The sequence below is a fragment of the Schistocerca nitens genome, chromosome 8, assembly GCF_023898315.1.
Source record: "Schistocerca nitens isolate TAMUIC-IGC-003100 chromosome 8, iqSchNite1.1, whole genome shotgun sequence".
Taxonomy (NCBI): Eukaryota; Metazoa; Arthropoda; class Insecta; order Orthoptera; family Acrididae; genus Schistocerca; species Schistocerca nitens.
In genome coordinates this window covers 276,885,471-276,913,254 of record NC_064621.1, presented here as the reverse complement: position 1 = coordinate 276,913,254, position 27,784 = coordinate 276,885,471, and positions in this window count along the sequence as shown.

Genomic DNA, 27,784 nt, shown 5'->3' with positions numbered 1-27,784 from the left:
AATCCTTATTCTATTATTCAAAAACAAGAAGGTCTTATGAAGGACGAGTTGAATGGATTGCCAGTTGTGGAGTTTGTAGGTCTACGGTCAAAAATGTACGCATATCACACATTGGAAGGTGCCTCGCATGGCGTCGAGAGCCCTGCCTATCGAAGACTGTTTGCAATGACTGTGCAGTGGTGTTCGCAGTGCTGCGCCGCAGTCACTGCATTTGGTACGGCAGACCAGTATTCGATCGATAGGACATGAGGTGTGGACTGTACTACAGTCTAAAATCGGGCTGTCGCCTCCTGACGATGAAAGGGTCATTTGTGCTGATGGGATTGAAACTCGCCCATACTCACACTACTCACTTGTAGCGAGAGTAGCGGTTGGGGACTCTGAGTGAGTGAGAGAGAGAGAGAGAGAGAATGTGTCGAAAAGATAAAAAGAATAAAGTTTCATCTTTATATATGTGCCCCATGTATGTGAAATCAAAAACAGAAAATATTTATATATATATATATATATATATATATATATATATATATATATATATATATATATATATATATATATATAATGATTTATTTGTTGATAGGCAACGTATTTTTATGCTATAAATATATGTATATCTATGCACCATGTGCGTGTTTTTTTATAGAATAGCTTTTAAATTTTTCACCTGCCGCTAGCTATCCAGTCAAAGTAGCTTTATTACCATCCACATTTTTTGCTTTACTACAGCTGAGTAGGTTGGGTGCTTTAGAGCCACCCAATCAATTGTTATTAAAAAAGTATTTCAGCTGTCTGTGGAGGAAAATGTCTAGAGGCACTCTGCTCAAAAAAATATTCAGAGCTGCTCAGTTAAGTTGGAACCATCCAATTAAATGAACGATAACTGTATTCTTCAAACATTTTTATATAGAACTTGTCTCGTTAAGTTGGAGCCACTCAGTTAATTAACTATTTCATACAAAATGTCTACTTCAAAACAAAAAAATTGGAGCCCTCTAGTTACGTAGTAGGACGTTAATTCACAGAGCAGCTCCGTTCAATGTAATCTGTTAGGATAGAATTTCATTAGTAATCATATTTTGCGTGTAAGTAAGTTTGTCAGTACCTCTGCTTAATTTTAAGTATATATATATATATATATATATATATATATATATATATATATATATATATATATATATATATATATATATACTGCACAACACTAACTAAATTGTCATCTCAAGAACTTAATTGAATAAAAGGAAAAAATTGTTACCCTACATCAATGTTGTTATTTAAAAAGAACCTACACATTATGTTTTTGCTGAAATATGTGTTAGAACATTCTGCAGTTACATCTGCATTGCACGCACAAGTCTACAAGACGTAGCGCCTTTAACACACAATTTCAGAGAATTCACTGCACGTGATGGGAGAGGAATGTGAAAGCGTACGTATTAATAGCACAGGTAGCGCTACTCTTCTGGTGACAGCGCGCAAGTCTGTGGTAAGGGGGTCAGACAGTTCCAGTGCGATGCAGGTATAGTATCACGGATAAACTTACATGCTAAGAACGTAGGTTTTTTTTAAAAAGAAGTATAAAAACATTGTTAGAAAAAAAATTCATTAATTTCTCATCCAACTTAAAAATTATTTTACATTTTCATAAGCAGATACAACAGCACTATTTGATACATGTTCTTGAATCAATGGATAAGAAGCACAGCTGTAGAATTCCAGGTCTTGAATAGAAGGAAATTTAAAGATTCGATGCATCCATGAGATCTTCTGCTTCCCTTTCACGTAGACGATGGTGTCCATGTGATAGAATAGTTTAAGGGCAATCACCATATCTTTATAGGGTATGTCGGGATCATCCCAGTGAATTCCATGGCAGAAATGTATTAACCACTTTGCACCCTTCCGTATTTTAGCACACCTCACATACTTGAAAGACCTTGGTGATGCAATGTTTGCTGAGAATGTCTCTATTATTCTGGCACCTTGTGTGTACGCTACAAACGCTACATCTTTAAATACTAACTGTCTGCACTCATCATCATAGAACCCCTGAGCGTCAGCAACGATGTACACACCATGAGACGTCATCTAGGCGCGCAGTCCGGAACCGTGCGACTGCTACGGTCGCAGGTTCGAATCCTGCCTCGGGCATGGATGTTTGTGATGTCCTTAGGTTAGTTAGGTTTAAGTAGTTCTAAGTTCTAGGGGACTAATGACCACAGCAGTTGAGTCCCATAGTGCTCAGAGCCATTTGAACCATTTTGAACGTCATCATGAAATCCTCTAGGTACGCTGCAGCACCTATTCTTGTGTACAGATCGTTGCACAACACCTGTGAGTGGGTAGTAGTTGATCACACGGTCATGTAGAACTAGAGCATATGTAGCAGTGTGTTCTGGGAAATTTGTCGACGATTCAAATTCAATTTGTACATCTATAGGTCCAGACTTAATTACCTCATTGTGTTTCAAGCAGTCTATCACGATGATTGGTGAAAGCTCCTTGAACTTACGTGGACTGAGTAGACACCCTCCTCCCTCTCCTTCCTCAATTTCATAGTAAGAAGCACGAAACCTTGCATACATGTCATACGCTAGACTGTGTACATTTTGATTCCACTGCACATGTAGATTGTCATATGGGTAGAATTCTGAATTGAGGTAAACTTTGGCATTAGTTAACTGGCAGTTGTCGAACATGGTGGAATAATTTGCTATACTACCCCTTCTATCAGTCTGAAACGTAAATGTGATGAATCGAGGTGTCTCTAGATGGGAGGAGGCTTTAATAGCCCATGTTTGTCTGCTCGCAGTCGGTAACACTGGGTACTCGAAAATCTCCCATGAGTGAAATGTCAGTGACAGAAATGTACCTCAATTCAGGACTTTTAAAAACTTCATACGTTCCTCCTCTGATACACTGATGTAGGCATTTTCCATATTATCTTCCTGATTGTGATTATATTCTCCTCGAGAGCGCCGGCCGCGGTGGTCTCACGTAAATGTGATGAATCGAGGTGTCTCTAGATGGGAGGAGGCTTTAATAGCCCATGTTTGTCTGCTCGCAGTCGGTAACACCGGGTACTCGAAAATCTCCCATGAGTGAAATGTCAGTGACAGAAATGTACCTCAATTCAGGACTTTTAAAAACTTCATACGCTCCTCCTCTGATACACTGATGTAGGCATTTTCCATATTATCTTCCTGATTGTGATCATATTCTCCTCGAGAGCGCCGGCCGCGGTGGTCTCGCGGTCCTAGGCGCGCAGTCCGGAACCGTGCGACTGCTACGGTCGCAGGTTCGCATCCTGCCTCGGGCATGGATGTGTGTGATGTCTTTAGGTTAGTTAGGTTTAAGTAGTTCTAAGTTCTAGGGGACTTATGACCACAGCAGTTGAGTCCCATAGTGCTCAGAGCCATTTGAATCCTCGAGAGCTCCTTGAACGTATGAGTTATTGTCCGTCGCACTCTGCAACAGAATGAGTTCCTGTTTACTGTTCATAATAATCTCTCATGTCCTCAAAGTAGCCCATAAGCATTTTTAGAGGTATGCGTGCAATAAATGGTCTGTACTCTGCAACTGTTCTATCCTCTGGATCGTCTATAAACCACCCTGTATTTTCTAAACGGTACAAATATGCTGGTGATGAAAAGAGTTGATTTTATGCGGAAATTCCGTGTACGGGCGATCCCAGACCCATTGAGTTCATAACATATCTCTTGGAACAGGAATGCTAAAGTGTTATGTGTCCGCTTGGATCCCGCTGTATAACTTCCGTTGGTTTTCTTGAATGACCCCTCTAGATATATGAAACTCTTGCGTAGAAGCGTGAGTACGTCTTGGTGCTGGATTACAATCCTGATTTCATTGTTCTTGTTAAATGTGGCTGAAGCGTAAGGTTTACGAAAGTCGTATTCTTGACGTAGAATACTCTCATCATACCATACTGGACTGGCTATATTGAGTGAGGACATCATTGCACAGCTTCAGGCCAACTCATTTAAGGAACTCTTATTTCGCACATGTTATCACTTGGTTCTTCAGTAGCAAAGTAGCGTCCTGTGGATTGTGTGCACTTGTTTTACACTATACACCCATCCTGCCTTTGATGTAATTGTACAATGATTTCTTCACCACGAAAGTCAACAAGTTGATTATTCTGGTCCACAATACGCAGCTCCAAATAGTCCAATGTCTATGCTATGATATCTGGTTTCGTATAACAGAGCGGATCAGGTTGTGGAAAGGGGCCAAGGCCAATTACTGTTAGTTATACAAGAACACACATAACTTTATTCCTCAAACCAATGCACAGCTTTCTCTTTAAAACAACAAGGGCCCAAATAACTTCTCCAGAATAAGTTTAAATTATTGCTTTCAAAACAACAGGATTTAGAGTAACGACTGAAGGCCTTACTTAAGTAAAATCACAATATCTTCTCGGCTAGAGGCCGAAATAATATTTCAGATCAGCTAAGGAAATTATTTAAAGCCAATCATTTACAAATTACAGCTATAGGCCATATTAAGGAAAATTCAACTTAATATTTTCTTTGCATAATACCAGAGAGACTTTAAAGATAAGCCTTTATACAGTACAACAGAAAAACATCTTGTCAGCTGAAAGCCTAAACAATTACTCGAGAATAATTAAAGACAACCTTAAGATAAACATTTACAGAACACGCCTGAAAGCCTTTTCAAGAATTCAAGATAATTAAAGAGAAACCTTACAGACAAGGATTTGCATGTTAAAGCCACAGATTCTGAAACAAACGTGGATGAAGGCGTAAATGCAGAGCAACAAGAATTTTAAATGAAACATGGCTGAAGGCCTAATCTTAAACTTGTTATGAAGTTCGGCTGAAGGCCATATACTAAACATAAAACATACAGTATTAATACACGGCCGAAGCCCTGCCACAGTACCTGCGACCAAATAAAATGACAGTCACAAACAACCAACAGTGGTGCTCACAAGGGAACCTCCCCGTCGCACCCCCCTCAAATTTAGTTATAAGTTGGCACAGTGGATAGGTCTTGAAAAACTGAACACAGATCAATCGAGAAAACAGGAAGAAGTTGTGTGGAACTATGAAAAAAATAAGCAAAATATACAAACTAAGTAGTCCATGCGTAAGATAAGCAACATCAAAGAGAACGTGAGCTCAAGAGCGCCGTGGTTCCGTGGTTAGCGTGAGCAGCTGCGGAACGAGAGGTCCTTGGTTCAAGTCCGCCCTCGAGTTAAAAGTTTAATTTTTTATTTTCAGACAATTATCAAAGACCAGGCAATCACACAGAATCAACTTCGCTCTCCAAAATTCCAGGACATGTTTAGATTTGCTTGGATATATGCAGGATTTGACGGTATACACACGGAAAAATTTGAAAACGTTAAAAACAGAAGTTTTGACAGGGCACAGGGAAAACTGTGCGACTGCGAAACTGTTGCATTCGTTAGTTGCAGTTTATGTGATAAACTCTTATGTTTTCATCACTTTTTTGGAAGTGATTATCACATCTACAAGAAAACCTAAATCGGGCAAGGTAGAAGAATATTTTTACCCATTCTTCAAGTGTACAAGTTAGGTGGGTCGACAACATATTCCTGTCATGTGACGCACATGCCGTCACTAGTGTCGTATAGAATATATCAGACGTTTTTTCCTGTGGAGGAATCGGTTGACCTATGACCTTGCGATCAAATGTTTTCGGTTCCGATTGGAGCGGCACGTCCTTTCGTCTACTAATCACACGGTTTTGCGGTGCGGTCGCAAAACACAGACACTAAACTTATTACAGTGAATAGGGGCGTCAATGAACGAACGGATGGATCATAACTTTGCGAAAATAAAGAAAGTAAAATTTTCACTCGAGGCAAAATTTGAACCGAGGACCTCTCATTCCGCAGCTACTCACGCTAACCACGGTACCACGGCGCTCCTCAGCTTAGGCTCTCTTTGATGTTGCATATCTTGCACATAGACTACTCAGTTTGTATATTTTGCTTATTTTTTTCATAGTTCCACACAACTTCTTCCTGTTTTCTCGATAGATCTGTGTTCAGTTTTTCAAGGCCTATCCACTGTGCCAACTTATAACTAAATCTGAGGGGGGTGCGATGGGGAGGTTCCCTTGTCAGAAGTGTTCCAAGGGTCGACCTTGGGAGGAAACTATAACCACAGTTTAGGTGAGACAGACAGCCAAGCATAACACTAAACAATCGGGTTGCAGCACCACCTGTGGACAGCTGACGAACCAACCAACTGCCTAATCAATTCCCTTCCACCTGACCAACAGCAAGACAACAAAAGTACCAGAGAACACGAGGATCTCAGCAGGATTATGTCTTAATAATTGGTGTATAAACAAAGTCAAGGCACAATAAACACTCAAAGAGAAAATAACAACACCAAGCTGTCGTACTACATGCCGTGCCAGACAGCATCAACACGGTGAGGAATACACACTGCCACACTACGCTAACGACCAGGGCAGGTAACCGGAATGTTAACGGCCACAAGGCAGAAGATACCACTGGTGCGCTTCACTAATAAATTATAACCATTTCAAAGGTTAAACACCATACAGGGAGAGGGCTGCAAAATTTTGCCGACTTCAACACTCCATAGCGTTGCTGCTTGCGGGGACAGCCCAAGATGCAACAACCAGCAATCGACGAAGAGATGTCACAACTGCTGAGCTTTCATGACAGGTTCACTGATTGCTCAACTCCAGTATGCAGGTGCGACGAGGGACGAACTTATCAGTTCTCGCAGCTATTGCCACACAACTCTGACCGCACGTGCACGCCGCCAGTGGCTCCGGCCTGATGACACACTGCAGAGACTTCCTCGATGCTCATCCGCAACCGACCAACTGCCATACACACACCATGACACGGAAATATAACTGCCACACCACAGAAGTTACAGCAGTACCAGTATCGATAAACGCTGTTGTTGCCACTGACAGAGGCAAGTGAGCAACTCATTCAGATAGTAACCGAGGGAGGAATAAGACGCCATTCGGTAGTGACAAAATGCCCAAAAGGGAAACGGCAGTAACGCGAGCCGTCCACGGCTCAGTATATTGCATTGGCAGGGGTCTCAAAAATCTTATACCCCATTGCAACTGAGGGGAAGAATCCGTATATAGTGTGAATCAGACTGTCGTTGAGATAGGAGTTCGTTGCAGTGTTACACTCGACATGGATTGTGCTGACGAGGAGTATGTCCACAGACTGATCCGACTTGTAAAATTAACCTGGATCCTTCTTCAAAACCTCTCCTTTTGTGAAACCCAGCAGGCGCCCAAATGAACTTTTCTGGTTAAAGTCAATCGTTGCATTTACAATCGTTATTTCAAATTTAAGTGCATTGATGTTTGCACGTCATTCAGTACCTTTTCCAGACAGTTTTAAGACTTCGTTTAAATCGTCGATATCGTATTCACGCGGTTCTATTTCCACAATATCTTTTTCACCATTAATATCCAGATGCAGTATATTGTTAGTCTCAGCTATATTTGGGATGCTGTTGTACGTCTCCAGTCCAATCAATGCAAATACTCCATTCACCAATGCTCAAATCAATTGGCGAGAAGTAATTTGCACACAATACAGATGATCGTTCTTTTAAGGTCAAAGTGTACGACATTGCATCTGAACCTCAACTGATGAAGGAATGTTTGTTTAAAGCTCATCTTGTACAGCACGCTTCTTCTTCTTCTTCTTCTTTGCGAACGACGAGAGAAACATGATGCAAAGCTGCCCACAGTGGTGTGTATTAAAGTTCTGATAGCTTCTATAATTGTAGAGCACACGTCTTCTGTGAGTGACGTATCGTTGTAATTCTTCTGGCGGTTGCAGGTTACCAAATGAGTCGAAATAGTAGACAGTATGTGCATTTTTCATAACATATGACACCCAGTGGATGCCGGGACCTCCAGCAACATCTAAATTCACAATGCCGCGTTCACCAGTTCTCCGTATAGTCTTCGGAAAGTATCCCGCATAAACACACCACAGAATCTTGGTATCTTGTATTTGTCTTTAACAAACTTAAGAATGTCTGTATTTGTGAGTGGTCGATCTGGTACGACCCATAATGGTCATTTTTTTTAAATTTATGAATAGACCACGCCCTTTCCTGTACGGTTTCAAGTATAGTCCTTTTCCGACGGCTGCGGCTTCTATCATGCAGTTATGTCTTTTTGCCTCTTCTAGCCGTGCTTGGGAGTTTTGCACGTTTTGACTGTTCGAGCGATAGCTCCAGCACCATCAGCGAGGGAACCTACCGCCGAGAGTGCTGAGAGGTCCCGGACGAGAATTGGAATAAAACCACCTGATGTCTTGGGTATTGGTAGAACTCGAGGTGCTTTAAGAGATCCTCTTCTTCTTCTTCTTCTTCGTCTTCCGCCTCTTTCTGCTTCAGTGCGTTTTTAGAAGCATACATCGCTCTCAGGATACAGTTATTCAAACAGCTCCGCTCCTCACCCTTGCTCTTCTTCTTGTTCAGTGTACAACGATGCTGCGATGCGTTGACCTATACCAGTATCCTTTCTTCTTCGTGTCGCCTTAGCCTTATCAGCTAAATTCCTATCTGCAATGTCACGACTTGATAGATCTTTATTTGCAGCGTATGTAATGTCGTGTTCCATACACGCTTCGTCGAGCAGGTTAACACCCTTATCACCTCGTGCCATGCTTTTCTGAAGCTATAATGACAAGGACATATCAATTGGAAGAGGAACTCCTGTCGGGGTGACACTATTAGGTGCAACAAATAATGTTGACCACATAACTGTCTGGAGAGTGCTGCAGGAGAACCCACTGTGTTCGCACCACGTGCAGCGTGCGCGGGCACTTTTAGAAGCCTATTTTCCTGCACTGGTACATTACCGCGAATGGTTCATTAAAAAAATGTGTCAACCCGCACTTTAGTTCAAATGTACTGTTCACGGATGAGGCTTATTTTTAAAGTAGATGATTAACGTGTTGGAGAGATGTAGAAACTTAGCTCTATCCTGGAAATAAAGCGTTTCTAGAACCATGTTCATGTTTTTAGTTCCTCTACGTGTGAGGAAGGTTTCCTGGAAGTTTAGACCTACGTTTTTGTTAGGCCCTGTATTCCGCACACTAGTCTCACTTCGTCGCCCACCAAATCTCAAGTTTATCTGAGCCTGCCAAGTACGCTGCCTCGGTCGGAGTCACGTAGCGGCCCAGAACGCCACGAGCAGGTATGTTCACGTAGCTCCCCACTGCGTTTTTGGCCGCGATTTGTCATTTGTGTTGACTAGAACAAAAGAAACAATTGATTCTTTTCACACGCTTACATTTTTTGTGATATAAGTACGCCGCTGACAGCCATAAATCAATCTCCATATTGTGTTAGGAAGTATGGAAGGACTGACGCAAGTTGTCTGAATTCTGACGCAGCGATAGATACTGAAGTGTTGTCGCAACCCGATAACGTGTCTTATGAATACGCCGCTGACAAATTGAAGCTCACTCCGTTAGTTCAACTGACAGTGAAAATAGGTTTATGGTCTGTCACGAATTTCCACATTTAGCTTACCATTCTTACACTAATTCATAGTCATACATCGACACGCAAGTAGCCGAAGTGGTGTCAACTCCAAAGACCTGCACCAGGCGAACTGTGTACCCGACGGGAGGCCCTAGCCACAAGGCATTTCCATAGTCATACAAGCAGCGTTCACTTCATGTGAAAGACAGAAAGCAATGGTAACAGCTTGTTTCAACAGTACTATAAGAAACACTTTAAAATGTCGTAAGAAACGCTGTATGGTACAAGCACATATTCTGTGCACAACGCCAGTACTGTTGAACATGCTGAAGTGTGTCGATACTGAATGTCAAGAAATCTTTTGTTGAAGGTTTCCGTTGCAGTTTTCTTCAGTGCGAAGACTGGATGGACGCAGCTCAACACGACAGTGCAAGCGTCTTTACTCCTGTAGAACTGCTGCAACCTACATCGAATTTAACCGAATTCCTCCAGTCCACCGTAGATAATCCACTGTCGTTTTTATCCCCCCATGTTCCCTCGATTACTAAATGGAAAATACCGCGATGTCATAAATGTGTCGTACCAACCGTTCTCTCGTTTAGTAAAGCCATAAATTCTTTTATTCCCTAATTACATTCAGTACGACCTCCTTATTACATAATCTACGTAGCAAATCGTCATCATTACGTTGCACCACATTTCAAAAACTTCTATTTTGTTCTTGTATGAACTCTTTGTTGCGCATATTACACTACCATAGAATGCTACTCTACTGACAAACATACTCATACAAGATTTCCAAATAGTTAAATTCGTATTCGATGCTAACAAATTTCTCTTTTCATGCACGCTTTTCTTGCTACTGCCAGTCTTCATTTTACATTGTCCCTGCTTCGACCACCGTGAGATATTTCGCTGCTCAAATACCAAAACTCATCTACAAGTCTATTATTTTCAACGACTCCTCAGCATCACCTCATTTAATTCGACTACATTCCATTAACCTCGTTTTACTTCCATTGATGTTCATACTATATCCTTGTTTCAAGACTTTCCATTCCGTTTGTCTGTTCTTCCAACACCTTGACTATCTCTCATATTGTTTCAGTTTAACCAAGCCTAATTTTCTTAATTTTCTAATTCTAGCTACGGGCATTTTTTGGTGAATTCAATGATTATGCAACAGCCTTCTCAGCAGTCTACTGTTTCGTAGGAATATAAGTATGTATTCTCTCCTTCAGTTAGGCAAAGACTTTAAGTATGTGGACGTGTAAATAAATGCTTGTTTGAGTTGTAATATTATTTTTTCGTTGTAATGGTAAATGACGTGTGTTATTTTTGGAAGCTGTAGGCATCATACCACACATGTAAGAAAAATTGTGTGCAGAAGTGACAGTTGATGAGCGAGTAGACAGCTAGTTTCGAAGTTATTAGGACGGTAGGATGCGAGTAAGGAATAAATTTGTGTGATTGACGTAATTTATGGATTGAACAACAGTTACAATAGTGGTGGGAGGCGGAGAAAATGTGGAGCGCTCAGGAACAGAATAATGAACGGAGAACGCTGGAGGAGGAGCGGAACTAAGAACTTTCTTCACAATTATAGAAATAATTCTCTAATACTTCTAGAAGAAGACTTTATTCCGGAGGTCAAGGCAGACTACGAGAAAACCCAACAAGAAAAGAAGAACTACAAGCAAGAAGATTTATATCAAGATCATCGCAGAAGATGCCGGGGAGAAGAAGGAACCGAAGCTACACCAAACAGCCTAGAGCCAGAAGCTATCACATAAAGAGAATGCAGTCACACTGCGATTTCTGCTGGTAACAAAATAAACTTATTTCCTGTGGTACTTTAGATGGAAAAGAGACTGTAAACTTCACAGTTCTATGGACTGATTAAGAGTAGATAGCGACCGATATTGTTCTGTAAATGAAGTTTGTTGACATTGTCAACCAGGAGATACGTGATCTGTTGAAAGTTTTTTATTATTATTGTTAGGGACCGATACCCATAGAGTGAGGATCGTACATGAAACTTCTTTATCTGGACTGACTACCAGATCCGGCTAACAATCTAACCACTTTCAGATTATAAAACATTCTTGGTTAGTGTTGTTGCCGTTACGGCTTCACACATTTCAAGCTTCTGACATTGTGTGAAGCTGTAATAGCACCAACACTAATCGAGAGCGTCTTATGAACTGAAGATAGCTAGATTTTTAGCCGAAATTAGTAGTCAATCTAAATAAAGAAGATTTAATGTGTGATCTCGACTTCATGGGTGTGAATCCCTGTCATCAGGAAGAAACTACACTGTACACTGAAGTGTGAATTATCTTGAAGGTTGGACTAAGTGGTGCGAGATCCTAAGCATCCGTTAATTACTTTTATTCAAGTTAATAAAGAGGGCCATCTGACATTTAGAACTTAGTTACGTAGACGTCATTGTTGAAAATGCAAAATCTGTTAATTGGTAAACTAATAAGACTTCTCTTTGGAAATAATTTAAAGATTTTACAGTGCTTCTGGCCATGGTACAGGGCATCCAAGCAGCCGCCGGTGCTTTATTTGAAATAGTTAATGAGACAGCCAATGCCATTATCCAGTCTTCAAGAAACAGCAACACTGCGATGGCTGTACTTCTTACACTGCGACACTTCTCCATGTGAGCCATTCCTGCGATTCAGAGATTATCATTCAGCTGCTATTTTCGTTATTATATCGTGCGAAAAACTAAATTTCGACAGACTATTAAATTTAAGTGAACAATGACAGCGTAGCACTGTTAGCATTTACTTAATAACAATCTGACACTCCATTCCTTTTCTCTATAGTCAGACATCAGCAAAAACACCCTGTAAGTGCGTCAGCGTCTATAGAAGAAGTGACTGGAGTTAGGAGTGGACCCTTATTCTATGGCAGAGTACAACAGTTTTTTGCTGTACACAAATTGCTTTTAATGAAGGATTGTTGTAAAAAAGAAGTACACGAATTTACATAGGTTGTAACATGTTAGGACAGTTGTCAAGATAACGCGTTACGTCCTCTTTAATAGAAATAATACTAAACACAACAGTATCTAATTTTAACCAGAAGGTTCTCTACAAAATTATTCTTACTACCATCGTGAAGTTGGCCAATATTACGACAAATCGCCCGATCCACTTCCAAGTTCGGTACTGTTTAGGATGACAAACAAGTCTACGGAATCGGTTAGTTTTTGTGACAAGCTGAGCAAAAGGTTACTCAAGGTTGCTCGAGTTCACAGTGGACATAAGCTGATGAACCAACAAGTTTACACCTCTGCTAGGGGTATTTACCTTAGCTGCGATGAGCTGTCGGCTGTATGGCTGTTCTCGTCCTATAAAAGTGGCGCCAAGCTAAGCAAGTCCTATAAAATCTAATCAAAATCTTTGCTGATTTTATCGACAGAAACTGTCCTACGTTTCTAGTTAGGCGCGAAAACATGCACTCATCCCTAGTCTTGAAATATGGCGATATCCACATGCATGGAAGGAGCAGCGTGAATATTACAATGCCCTCTCAGTTCCCACAAGAACAATTAACTACGTGGCTGTTTCGTTTCTCCGCTATTGGAGCTCAACGATGCTACAGTTAATATGTAGCTGAATTTCAGCCTAAGTGAATGCAGTGTTCACACAAAATTCTTCCTCTGCATCGTAGAGAGCGTGATGCGCCCTGTTCTGTACTTGCCGCTGGTCCAGAGGAGGGTCACCGAAATTTTCGGTCTTATGTGTCTCGTAGCAAAACTGCCCCCCCCCCCCCCCCCCCCCACGGTTCGCTCATGCTCCCGATCACAGCTTTTTCCAACCAATACGAGCATTCCTTTCATCTTGTGGAAACCATCTCTGCCAATCGCAAAGGGCCTACCCTCAAACTGTGTCGAAATTTCCGCACTTTACTACTTTCTAGCACATTTTAGCCAATAGGACAGTTTGTGCCTGCTCCAGACGCCTCAGACGCCTAAGACTTACATGCGTTCACCACGAGCGTACCACAAGCCTTTCACGAGATCAGCTGCATCGCTGGTCTGTTTGTAACCATCTGGAAATTCCCCAATGCTGTTTTCTAAACATTCTTTCCGTAGCTACCTCTTCCCCTCCATGCGTTGTCCACCGCGTTCGTTGTCCATCACCATGGGTCACCTTAAAAGTATTCCATTGTCCTCAGGCCGTGACGGCGCAACTCGCGTCCACCCCCAAATGGTTAATACCATCGACTGAGTGTCATCCCTTTGTACTGCATACCGTATATATTAATAGGCAAATCTGCTCATTTTTGTCAAAGACAATACTGGAAATTAAAATTGCTAAACCAAAAAGAAATGCAGATGATAAACGGGTATTCATTGGACAAATATATTATACTAGAACTGACATGTGATTATATTTTCACGCAATTTGGGTGCATAGATTCTGAGAAATCAGTACACGGAACAACCACCTCTGGCCGTAATAACGGCCTTGATAGGCCTGAGCATTGAGTCAAACAGAGCTTCGATGGCGTGTACAGGTACAGCTGCCCAGGCAGCTTCAACACGATACCACAGTTCATCAAGAGTAGTGACTGACGTATTGTGACGAGACAGTTTCTCGGCCACCATTGACCAGACGTTTTCAATTGGTGAGAGATATGGAGAACGTGCTGGCCAGGGCAGCAGTCGAACATTTTCTGTATCCAGAAAGACCCGTACAGGACCTGCAACATGCGGTCGTGCAATATCATGCTGAAATGTAGGGTTTCACAGGGATCGAATGAAGGGTAGAGCCACGGGTCGTAACACATCTGGAATGTAACGTTCACTGTTCAAAGTGCCGTCAATGCGAACAAGAGGTGACCGAGACGTGTAACCAATGGCACCCCATACCATCACGCCGGGTGATACGCCTGTATGGCGATGACGAATACACGCCTCCAATGTGCGTTCACCGTGTCCACCATGTCGCCAAAAGTGGATGCGAATATCATGATGCTGTAAACAGAACCTGGATTCATCCGAAAAAATGACATTTTGCCATTCGTGCACCCAGCTTCGTCGTTGAGTACACCATCGCAGGCGCTCCTGTTTGTGGTGCAGCGTCAAGGGTAACCGCAGCCATGGTCTCTGAGCTGATAGTCCATGCTGCTGCAAACGTCGTCGAACTGTTCGTGCAGATGGTTGTTGTCTTGCAAACGTCCCCATCTGTTGACTCAGGGATCGAGACGTGGCTGCACGATCCGTTACAACCATGCGGATAAGATGCCTGTCATCTCGACTGCTAGTGATACGAGGCCGTTGTGATCCAGCACGGCGTTCCGTATTACCCTCCTGAACCCACCGATTCCGTATTCTGCTAACAGTCATTGAATCTCGACCAATGCGAACAGCAATGTCGCGATACAATAAACCGCAATCGCGTGATGGTACGCATTTCTCCTCCTTACACGAGGCATCACAACAACGTTTCACCAGGCAACGCCGGTCAACTGTTGTTTGTGTATGAGAAATCGGTGGGAAACTTTCCTCTTCTCAGCACGTTGTAGGTGTCACCACCGGCGCTCTGAAAAGCTAATCATTTGTATATCACACCATCTTCTTCATGTCGGTTACATTTCGCGTCTGTAGCACGTCATCTTCGTGGTGTAGCAATTTCAATGTCCAGTAGTGTACATCAGGTGACATTATTCATCTTCTCATTACGATCTATAAAATCTCTCACGTAAGGTGTGAAATTGACATTCATTTAACCTGCCACCTTACATATCGTCCTCCTTCCATTTTCAGTTTTGCGCTGGATCAGTCAGTGATTGAGAAATTGATTGAAGTCAGTGCAAAATTGTTTTCAAAAACTGACTGTAGCAATTCATATATATTTGTTGACTTACTATTTTAATATGGCATAATTAAACAATGTTTCTTTCAGTCTTCTTATCGTTATTTTGCAGCGTAATTGATTTCCTGTATACTACTCATTTTGAGCACTAAATTAAAGTTTTCCACAATTTAACATGTTCTTTCTAATTTTCTGATTTAATACAAATTTTTAAATAATCTGAAGTCTTTTCTTTCTATTTTATTGTTGTCTCTGTTTTAATTTTAAATTCAAACAAATCGGATCTTCTCTATAAATTGGTACTATTCATCATTTTTAAATTTGGGACTGGTCTTTTTTGACATCAAGACACATGAGATGATGATGGACGTGTATTGAAGTTAAGGAAACCTTCATTTAACATTATCCTCCCCCTTTTTTCAGTACTTATGGTCTAGTCTCAACCTTATTTTAGCATGTCAGTCATAATTTAAGGAAGTTTCATGTCTTACAATAATTTCTTAATTTATGTTATACTTAACTGTACCCTGCTCATAACCTTAGAAGCATAATCCCATTCACAAATATTCCCCAAAAACCCTAAACTTATACATTTAGCTTTACAAAAGTTTTAAATTATTTCTTGACTTTTACAAACATATTTAACTTCTAATCTTACTAATTACTTTGCAAACATTAAATTAACATCCTGGAATTGCTAAACCCATTTTTCTATATAACCTATATTTTAATAAACATATAACATACTAGAATCTTAGCTTCCCAAGAAAGTATCAACATTTGGTTTTCTTAACTTAGACACGATGAAAAATATGAAATACAAGGAAATATTATTGATATGTCAAGATCAAAAACTTAATAGTATTGTTAACAAAGATCTGTTTCTTACACTCAAAATTCTTCAAAAATTTAAATATTTTTAAACAATAATAAGCTTCTTGTGTTCATCAATTTATTTTCAGCTTCATCTCATACTAGTCTCTCACAGACAGTCCTTTCTCATATAGCTTCAGCGTGATTCATTGATGTCATCACTCTACTTTTCATGCACCTTGACATGTCTCCGCTGAGCACTGAATGGTGGTCGGCAGAGAGAAAGGTTGCTGAAGTCATGAGATAGTCATGAATATTTGGTTGACTTTGTTCCATTCCGCTTGCGCCCATGGCGAAACTGTATTAGGGATTTATTCTTAGCAATATAGAAACTTATCTTCCTCCTTCCTCGAATCTTCATGCCGGTTCATCTTTGGTCGATTTGTCTCATGTTTTCCATTCAAATAGTCATCTCCCATATCTCAGTATGCAATTTGCCATAAGGTATATCTGACATTCGGACTGGTAGAGCAGTTAAAATTGGATTCTCTGTTGGTAGGTAAACGCAATAATGGTCTTATACGAGAAGGGATTTAGAAAATTTTCTTTATTTCTTCTTCTTTCTTCCCGATCTTCTGTGTTGAATCTTCTGTTCTTGTTTCATCTTGCTGTCTTCTCAGTGGTACCTTCTTTCTCCTCTGGACTGGTAATTGGGATTTAAGACCTGCTTAACCTCGTTATTGTATAATCCGTTCTTATGGTACTTTCTTTCAAATCGCTGTGTATCCTTTCTTGTATCAGTTTGTTCATCAAGATAGATTAGACAGCCTTCCATCGTTCTCTTGCTTTCTCCCATGAGTGATAAGGGAATGTTTCGCAGTTGCTGAATTCTGTATCGTATGATAACAGTTCAGCCATTCTGAGCCTCGAGTTACAAACATGCGCCTTTTCTTCCTCTGGTGAATTTAAACATTAATTCTTCCTTGATGTAACATGTCTGCTTTCATTTCGGTTCAGTGGACATCCATCATCTCTCCATATGCTGCTCTAAACAGTTTGCGATGGAAGTGCTGAGCACCTGACACTTTCGCAAAACCTTCGTTATAAAGATTGCATGTGGCTTTCACATGAATAACGATCACATCATAGTACATGTTGACTGTATCCAGGATTCGTTGTATACCCCCAAACTTTTTCACAGTGGTTTCATCCTCGTGGACTGTTGCTACTACCACGGCACCTTCTTTTGTCATTTCTACAGCTGACATACCAGGCACCCACACTCAGTGTCCCTTCCTCTCACGCGTAAACGCTCTACTCAGTTCTGCTGTCGATCTGGCCACAATAATGCTGCGTCATGCTTGACTAAGTCATGTATAATACAATATTGTGCAAACTTTTGTCTATCTTACTTTTCCTATATCCTCAAATTTCTCTAATTTACGTAATATTATTCCATATCTTATCATAACCCTTACTCCTTTGAAATACATTACAAGCTATACAAGCACTAAATTATTAAGAGGCTTTACAAGCTTCCTTAATAAAATTATAAAATTGTCCTACTACTCTCTTCATAACTTTATATCTTTTATCCCCATTCGATGTAAACTTTTTCTTTTTCGTTAGTATAAATGTTATGGTTTCCTCATCTTCATCACTATGGAAACTAAGAGGAAAATTGATGGTGATGAAGGTTAGTGTGTTAGTAAGACCTTTTTCTTTTGTTCGAACTACAGGTACTTTATATTAGCATGAAAACTTCTCACCTTGACTCCGACTCCTTCGTCTTTTCTCTGCAATCTCTTATTTTCGACATTGGCTGTAAAAGAACTTCAGAATACAATATATCTGCCCATTTTTCCCAATCATTCTCTACTGTTCTATTGCATTGTTTTAGAGTTTATTCTTCTCAGTTGCAATTATCCCTATCTCCTTCCTTTAAACAGTAAACTTTTATATTACTTTCTTCCCCCATTATACTCTTCCTAATTGAAATCCTCCCTCACATCTCTCACTGTCTACCTTCTTCACCAAATAATGTGTTTCTTGCTGTGCTTAATAATTCAGATCTCTCTCTCTTAATTCTTACCTCCTAACGATCTTTTATATTTATTTCCCTCATATCTCCATTTTCATATCAAATTGTGCTGCTTCCCACAAATCATAAATACTTCTCACTTTCCTTCAACTTATCTCCTCAACTACATGTTCACCATCCTTGACAGAACAAACCACAAATGAATATCTCCTTCTTAACTAATTCTTTACTTCCTTCCAACTTCTTGGTTTCCTTTTGTCCACAAAAGTCAACTTCTTTCTACTTTACACTACATTTTAAGAGAGAATCTACTACTATTTCGTCTAACTATCCACATGCTGATCTCTGTCTTCCTCCTTGCTTTCTATTCTTTCCCCAGAACACATTTCGTTTGCAGAAGAGTTATTTTAGTTCTTACTTTACTGTTTTTCCTTCACAACTATCCTCTTGATCTGCTGAAGAAGTTGTCCTATTTATTTTAATGAGATAAGTACAAACTAAAAAGTTTCATTTGAGTGCATTTTATAAGCTTTCCTACTCATTGACTTCCAGATTTTGCTCTTATTGGAATCTGGGTGTTTGATACAACTAATTTTTCTCGTGGAGTTAATAATTGTTGTTTCACCGTTTGTACAATTTCAGGTGATTCACAAGGTGCAAGCCCAATGATTTTCCTGTTTTTGTGTTAATCAATTTGACTGCATTATCGCCGGACAGTGTGGCCGAGCGGTTCTAGGCGCTTCAGTCTGGAACCGCGCGACCGCTACGGTCGCAGGTTCGAATCCTGCCTCGGGCATGGATGTGTGTGGTGTCCTTAGGTTAGTTAGGTTTAAGTAGTTCTAAGTTCTAGGGGACTGATGACCTCAGATGTTAAGTCCCATAGTGCTCAGAGCCATTTGAACCATTTTTGACTGCATTATCATGGACCACTTTACTTACTTTCATAAGGCCTTTGTATACCGAAAAGAACTTACCTTAACGCCATAGCCCTCATATGGCTCAGTGCTACTTTTACTAAATGTTGGTACTGGTGGGAATTTAATTATGACTTGGGCATCAATACTGGTGTTGCCAAAGGTTCATTATCCTCTTGGCGTACCATTCCTCTCTCGTTTCCGTATAAATGAACTACATCCTTCACAATTTGGTCATTATCAGTTTTTGCACAGCTGTCAAAATATTAATTGCCAAACAATCTTGTTCCGCATCATTGGTCGATTCCCAGTCAATTGTCTCCCAGCATGCTGGTGTTTGTATCTGATCACCCCTTCAACCTACTTCAGAATCTTGCTGATCAAAGCTAAGTCTATTTACTTGTCTAATTATAAAATCAACTTCATTATGTGATTGAATCACTTGTGACTGGTATTCATACCGTTCATCTCGTCTATCCTTTTACCAGTGTTTGGTGGCTTCAACTCAACTTCCTGTACCGGTTCATTTCGCATGTGTTGTCCGGCAGCGTTCTAGGCATCCCAGTTTGCAGTGGAGAAGTCTAAGCCTTCCTGCTTCGTTTGCACAGTGATCATATCGTCAGTTATAGTTAGCACTATAGTTTCTGTGACCAAAGCCATTATTATAATTCCACAGCTCAAAAAGCCATAGTTATTGTTTGACCTCTGTGAGTTGCCAAAACCATACTATTCTTCTCAAAACGATTACCCCCTGTGGTTCCAGAGGTTATAATACGCCCAAGATATTCCTGCCTGTCGTAAGAGGCGACTGAAAGGAGTCTCACACGTTTTGGCCTTTGTGGTGGTCCCCTGTACTGTTTGACCTTCATATTTCCAAATTTTCCTGACGAGCGAGCCAATTGGGGAAGGGCGCCTTACATGGTGCATCGTGTCCATAGTGTGTTGAGATCCTTAGCCCCCTTTCTTGTCATCCTATTGCAATCTTTCTCATTCTCCATCTCTTGGGTGAGGATACGTTCCCGGATGCGGTTTCCAAAATGCACTGTGCAGTGTCGCTTTCCTCACTGATGACAACCATGGACCTCTTTGCACCTGATGTCCAACACAGTAGCCAGTCGCTTGTAGTGGGGTCGCCATGTACCCTGTTGGTGCAGCCCCCTGACAACACAGGGCTCGCTCTACTGACGCCTGCGCCATTAAATCCCCACATATACCTTTCTCCCTGGGGTATCGGGACACCCGGCAATGGCCATCCCACCAGGTGCCCCTTGCTGCGGCTGGGTGGCGCCCATGGGGAGGGCTCTTCGTCAGAGTGGGTGGCATCAGGGCGGATGACACGCAGTGGCCAACTACCAGCAGTCTCCAAGCATTCGAGGGCTCAATTCAAAGTGCAGAACTATGACCCCAAATCGTTCCCCTCCCTGGCCACACCATGGGAGGAACGAAAGGCTACGGATGGCAGCAAAGCTTATTTACCCCAGTACCTAGAGCTAATGGGGAGACCTTCATGACGTCAAAGACTCTTTTCTTCGTAGACCATTTAGAGGGCAAGTTTGGGGAAGTGGAGGGCTTGTTCAAAATGCGCTCTGGGGCAGTTTTGATAAGAACAGCATCCTCTGCTCAGTCACGGACATTACATACCTGTGACAGGTTGGGGTATGTTTCTGTTACCATCAAGCCCCATAAGAGCTTAAATATTTTCCAGGATATTATATTCCAAACGGACCTTCTTTTGCAGTCTGAAGACGAGCTGCGTGCCAATTTAGAGTGGCGAGGTGTACATTTCGTCTGGCACGTTCATCTGGGTCTGAGGGATGATCAGTTTACCACCAGTGCCTTCATCTTGGCTTTCGTGGGTAATACATTGCCTGAGAAGGTCAAGATAATGATCTACCGCTGTGACATCAAGTCCTATATCCCTCCCCTGATGTGATGCTTTAAGTGCTGGATGTTCAGCCATATGTCTTCCCACAGCACGTACAGCCTCATATGTCGAGATAATAGACGCCCATTACATCCCAATACTCCATGTGCCCCGTGTCCCATCTGTGTCAACTGCGGAGAGCACCATTCACCTTACTCGCCAGACTACTAGATTTTACAGAAAGAGAAGAAAGTCATAGAATATAAGATCCTAGACTGACTGAGGCTAAGCAAAAATACAAGAGGCTCCTGTGCATATGACGTCAACCTACACCGCCACTATGACAATGTTTCTACCGTCTCCCGTTTACCACATACAGTTGGCTCTCAGAGCCGTCAGACTCTACCTGTCCCCTTGATGGTGGGGGGCACGTCACTCCCTGTTGTTCCTGCACCACTTACTTTGGGAGCAACACCCCCCAACCATCGGGGACATCAGTTCCCACTTCTCAGCCGGAGAAGCGTAGGTCTTCTTTGGCTCCTCTCGCTAGGAAGGGGTCCCTTGGGTCACTCCCTTCCCGCGTTCTGACCAGTGGAAAAGCGGACACCTGTCAGTAGCTGAAGCAACCACAGGGAGCTGGTCGTCGGGCTTCACGGTCCCCTCAGTCCCTGACACTGACCCAGTGAAGCCCTCCCAGCCAGAGCCACCGAAGGGTGAGAGAAACCAAAAGAGAAGAAGGCACCCAAGAATCCAGACCTTTCAGTGGCACCCATATCACTGTTCCCTACAAGTTCTGCATCTGAGGATGAGATGGAGATTCTGGAATCCGCAGAGGACCTAGATCTCGCCAGACTATCAGGCACAACGGATGTCCATTGCACAGGTAGGCAATCGGTGGCAGCAGGTGACCCAGCGGTATAATCTGCCTCCTCTGTCCCTTTATGCCTTTTTCGGCCGCAGGTAGTGTCATTCTCCAGTAGAATTGCAGTGTTTTTTCCCCAAACCTTGCTGAGCTCTGACAACTTCTTAGCCTTCACCCTTTCTTCTGCATTGTTCACCAGACACTTGGTTTCCGGTGATGCGAAACCCCGCCCTCCAAGGCTATCAGGGTTATTATAAGAATGAGGATATCTGGTAGAGTCTGTATCTACGTCCTTAACCCTAGCATTACCAACGGGGGGGCCTCGTAGGCCCACTGACTCAGTTTTTCTATGTTGTATCCACACCCTTTGATATATGAACTTGAAAGCGAAGGTAATTGTTCTTTATTGAATGTACTATTGAGTCATTACAGAATTTCGGAATAAAAATGTAATTAAAATTCATTTACTTGATTTAATTCTCTGTGGGCCTTAGAAGCCCACCCGTTGGTAATAGCAAGGAAAGATTTACGAGGTTGAGTCTCTCGTTTCAAATTCTTACCATGAAACGAATTTTGGCATTGTTGCCTTCAGACATATTATTATGAAGCGGACCATTGTTATTTTCAGTGTTTCTGCTGCTGTTGAACCAGCAACATGAGTAGACATCGTTTACGTGATAGTTCCATTGAAAGAGTGCTAGAAGAAGTTTTGAACGAATCAGATTTAGAGGAAAGTGAAGTGGATGATGATGTGGAAGAAATTAGAACTGATTCATCGTCTGAGAATGAAGATGAGGTTGAAGCCAATCCACCAGATGATAATGATACGGAATGTGATAAATTCATTGCAAAAAGTGGACGAGAGTATATTACGAAGCCATCTCGACAATATCGGCGTTCTGTACAAAATATAGTGCGAGAAAGAATGGGGCTAGGACAACAAGGAAGAATTGCGTCTCCGAAAGAGGCTATAGAGCTCTTTTTTACACCTCAAATTATGAATCTAGTAAAACTACACTCAAATGAAAAGGCTTCTCGACTAGGTATTCAGCACACAGATGAAGATGAGTTATTTTGTTATATAGGACTCTTGCTAATCATGGGTTCAAATCATGGCAATAAGATACCTGTCCAAGATTTATGGTCTTTGCTTCAGGGCCGACAAGTGTACTATGGATCAATGAGTCGGACCCGATTTTTCGAATTGACTAAAATATTGAGGTTTGATGATAAGAACACAAGAGAAATTCGTCGCCAGACTGACAAGTTTGCTCCAATGAGGGAAATTTTTGAAAGCTTCAATTCTTCACTTCCATTGTATTTCATTCCTGGTCTACATACAACAGTGGATGAGATGTTGTCTTTGTTCCGTGGTCGCTGTCCATTCAAGGTGTTTCTAAAAGAAAAACCTGGAAAATACGGCATTCTAATTCGAATGCTGTCTGATTCTGAGACTAGATATGTGATCAGCATGGACATCTATACAGGCAAGTCAGGAAATACACAGCATTCAAATGGACCGATGGAAATTGTAAAGAGACTAATAAAATCTATTGAAAAATCAGGCCGTAATGTTACCACAGATCGGTACTATACTTCAGTGGAGCTTGCTGAGACTCTATGGAATGATTTTCACCTCACACTTGTTGGCACCCTACAGTCTAACAGACGACACATACCTGAAGAGCTGAAGACTACAACTGGCCGCAGTTTACACTCTTCCATCTTTGCTTATACTGACCCTCAGACACAGAGGCCACCAGTTACTCTTGCATCAACGCTAGTCCGCGAGAAGCCAAAACGACTGCTGTTGATGCTTTCAACTTATCACTCAGAAGGGGTGTTGAATGAAGACTTAAAAAAGACTAACATAAATCTTTTTTATAATTCTACAAAGGGAGGCGTGGACACCATAGACCAGATGGCAAGACACTACAGCACAAAGAGAGGAACAAGAAGATGGCCTTTGTCCCTCTTCTACACACTCATTGACATAGCAGCAATAAATGCATATTCACTCTTCCTCCTCAACTTTCCGAATTGGAAAAAGAATTTGCTAAACCGCAGAAGAGTTTTTATCACTAACTTAGGTCTCGAACTAATAAGATCTCAAGTAGATAAACGGGCACAAAATTTGTATGGACTTCAGAAGCCAGTAATAACGGCAATGGAAAGCATCACACAACGGAAGCTCAGCTGCTCTGTAGAACCATCATCCTCAACAGCAGAACCAGGAACACGTGGACGGTGCCACCTATGCTGCCAAGAAGCTGCATCTAAAAAGATCAAGTACAACTGTTACCTGCTCTCAGTGCCACAAACACGTCTGTGGGAAACACTGCAGGAAGACAGTGTTGTGTGAAAAATGCGTTGCAGAATGAGACAGTAAATTTTGTTTGCTTCATGTAGTGTATCGAATTAAAAAAGTCGTTGTTATAAGAAAACACTATTTTGAAACATTATTCCAAAAAATATATAAACTGAATCTCGTGATTTGTTCATTTTATTCCTATTATAATAACATCTTTTATTATCCAGTATACAAAAACAATGTCTAAGCATTTTGAATTGTTATTAGAGGTATCAGAAGTAAATAAACTTGATTTATGATAAAATAAATTGTGGTATTCTTTATGGGCCTTTGAGGCCCCCCCGTTGGTATTACATGTAACAAAAAATACGTTGGTAATGCTAGGGTTAACTCTCTTTAAGCGAGTGTGTACCTCTTCAAACACATTTAGAGGCTGTCACTGTTAGGGTGTGGACGCCTCAGGCTGTTACTGCCTCCAGTATCTATCTTCCACCAGATGGTGATGTCGCACAGCATGTACTTGCTGCGCTGATAGCTCAACTGCCGCCACCTTTTCTGTTAGTGGGCGACTTTAAGCCACATAACGCTTTGTGGGGTGCATTGATGGCAACAGTCCAAGGCACTGTCGTTGAGCAAGGGTTGGCCCAGCTCGACCTTTCTCTCTTAAATAATGGTCCCTCCACAGATTTCAGTGTGGTGCATGGTATGTACTCAGCCATCGACCTTTCGGTCTGCTGCCCTAGCCTTCAACCATCTGTCCAATGGAGGGTGCCTGACAACTTGTGTGGTAGTGACTCCTCCCCAATCTTTCTGTCACTGCCACAGTGTTGCTCTTTTGGGCAGCTCCCCAGATGGGTCTTGAATAAGGCTGGCTGGGACTTTTTCTCCTCCATTGCCACTATTGAGCTTCTTTCCCACTGATGTGATCGTTCACACGACAACCACTGGCATCATTTCTGCAGCATAATCTGCAATTCCCTGTTCATCCGGGTCCCCTTGGTGGAGGACTGTGCCTTGTTGGTCACCAGAGATCGCTGAGGTGATTAGAGATCGCAGGTGGGCCCTCAAACGTCATAAGCGGTACCCATCCTTGGAACACCACATTACCGTTAAGTGGCTCTGTGTCCGGGCCTTAATCGCCGACGGAAGCAGGAGTACTGGGAAAGATATGTCTTCAAAATTGTCATCTGTACCTCTCCATTGCAGGTTTGGACCAAGATTAGACGCCTCTATGGATATCAGATCCCCATCAGCGTACCTGGGATTTCCCTGAATGGAGCAGTCTGTACTGAATTGGGCACGATTGCAAAACACTTAGCAGAGCATTATGCTCAAAGTTCTGGTTCTATGAATTACCTGCTGGCCTTCTGCTCCCTGAAAGAGCAGTTGGAACATCTGAGCCTTTCATTCCATATGCCACAACCCAAATCATTCATGCTCTGAACCGTGAATTTACTTTCAAAACTTTTTCTTAAGAATTTTCTTTATTTACTAGCGATTCATCAAGAACTTTAACACATTTAATCACACTATGTGAGCGTTGAAGTAGTTGCCAGTGGGTAACAGGTGAAAACAAATCAAATTTCTTTCCTCAAATGGAAATTTTATTCCTAAAAGCCCTGTTTTATAGAAACAGATTTAAAATTATAATCAGAAAGCACCCTCTAAATATCAAGTTACAATTTATTCAGTGGAAGAAAGAACAAATTTTTGACAGTATGAGCTTTTGGGCTGAGAACCTTGCTGCTCCCTCATGACACGGCCGTAGTCACGACTGCTCACAACAACCTCTGAAAGAAAACACTGGTGCAAATCTGCAACACACCAGATTACTTGAAACTAAAAATTTTAACAATTTGACACAAGCACATAAACTATGCACCCCATAGGAGGGATGGAATTGGTACAAACACTAACATTAAAAAATCAATTTGCCATCAAAGGTGCAACTTGATTTAACAAAAATAAATAAAAATAAAATAAAACCTCTTACGGTGGAAGGGTGGCAACTTTATATACTAAAATGACCATTTAAATAAAAACCCATTAAATGCAGTCTTACATAAAATATACAAGGTTGGCCAAACATGCTCTTCATTATACATACACTGCCTCTCAATATGATAGACAAGATAAAAACATTTCAGGAATTCGGCCGTTACACTTCAACAAATAAATTCGTCAACGTTGAATCCGACAAACAAGACAGAGGCAGCTATTAAAGTATGGCAGACCGACATACAGACAGGCAGACACTAACTGCCTAACAAATGCAGACGAGAGACAGACGAGCAAGTTGGGGACGAGACTAACCAAGAAAACAAGTAGAATGTAACAAGAAAATGAAACAACATATCACGAATCACTTAATTTCTAATAAACTACGTCTGGCGAAAACCTGGCGCAGCACCCCCAAAACGCTCTCCCGAACCGTTCGCTGCCAGCCCCTTCAACGGACGCAGGAAGGCGCACCGATCTCCCATCTCACGGCGTCGCAGCTCGCACCGGCCAGACCGATATCGTGGGTTTACTCTTGTTGCTCTCCTGACGGCCGCGAAGCCACTACCCCTCACTATCCGGTGCGGCCCACTAGACTGACGTGGCGACCTCACATGTGCCTACGCTCAAGACGGACAAGTCATGTTGTGTCTCAGTGCGCGACCGACCAACCGATCGATCCAACCGCCAATGACCATTGCCTGAACAAACTCGACCTGACTGGTGGCCTAAGACATACTAGCACTCCGGACGACTGACAGACACTGACTGCCCCACACTGACCCGGCTGACCAACTGACCAGACTCGCCGCCTGGCGAACTTATAGTGCCCCTTAGATGCACATGAACAGGCTACCGTTCCCCTTTCCCACCAGAGGGAGACACCAAAGCTGCGATTGCCACAGTGGCGCCACTGCCAGAAACGGAGGGCGACTGCTTCACATACGCACTGCAGCGTGCTCTTCAAAAGCAGCAAATTTACCATGGCTCAGCTCCATTCGGCGAGTGGGAATTCCAAAGTGCCCTCGCTGCTTGCCCTGATACGGCTCTTGGGCTAGATCTCATCCATCATCAGATGCTCGAACACCTCTTGGTGGACTGCCAGCGACACTTCCTCGACCTTTTCAACCTTATCTGGGTTTAGGGTGTGTTACCACCACAATGGCAAGAAATCATCGTCAGTGTTGAAACCCCCGAGGTGGATAGCTACACCGCTTTAGCCTCACCAACGTTCTGTGCAAGTTGCTTGAATGCATGGTGAGCCGGAGGTTGAGTTGACTACTAGAGTCTTGGGGCCTTCTGGCTCTGTCTCAGGGTTGGTCCTGTAAGGGCCACTCTGCCACCAATAATTTTGTCTGCCCGGAGTCTGCCATCCATATGGCATTTGCCCGCTGTCAGCATCTGGTTGCCATCTACTTTGGCAAGCAGAAGGCATACAATACAACATGGTGACATTACATCCTCACCATGCTTTATGGGTGGGGTCTTCAGGCCCCACTCTCAATTTTTATTAAAAATTTTCTGTAGCTTCATTCCTTCCATGTGCAAGTTGTTTCCTCCCATAGTTCCTCCAGAGTCCAGGTGAATGGGATTCCGCAAGGATCTGTCTTGAGT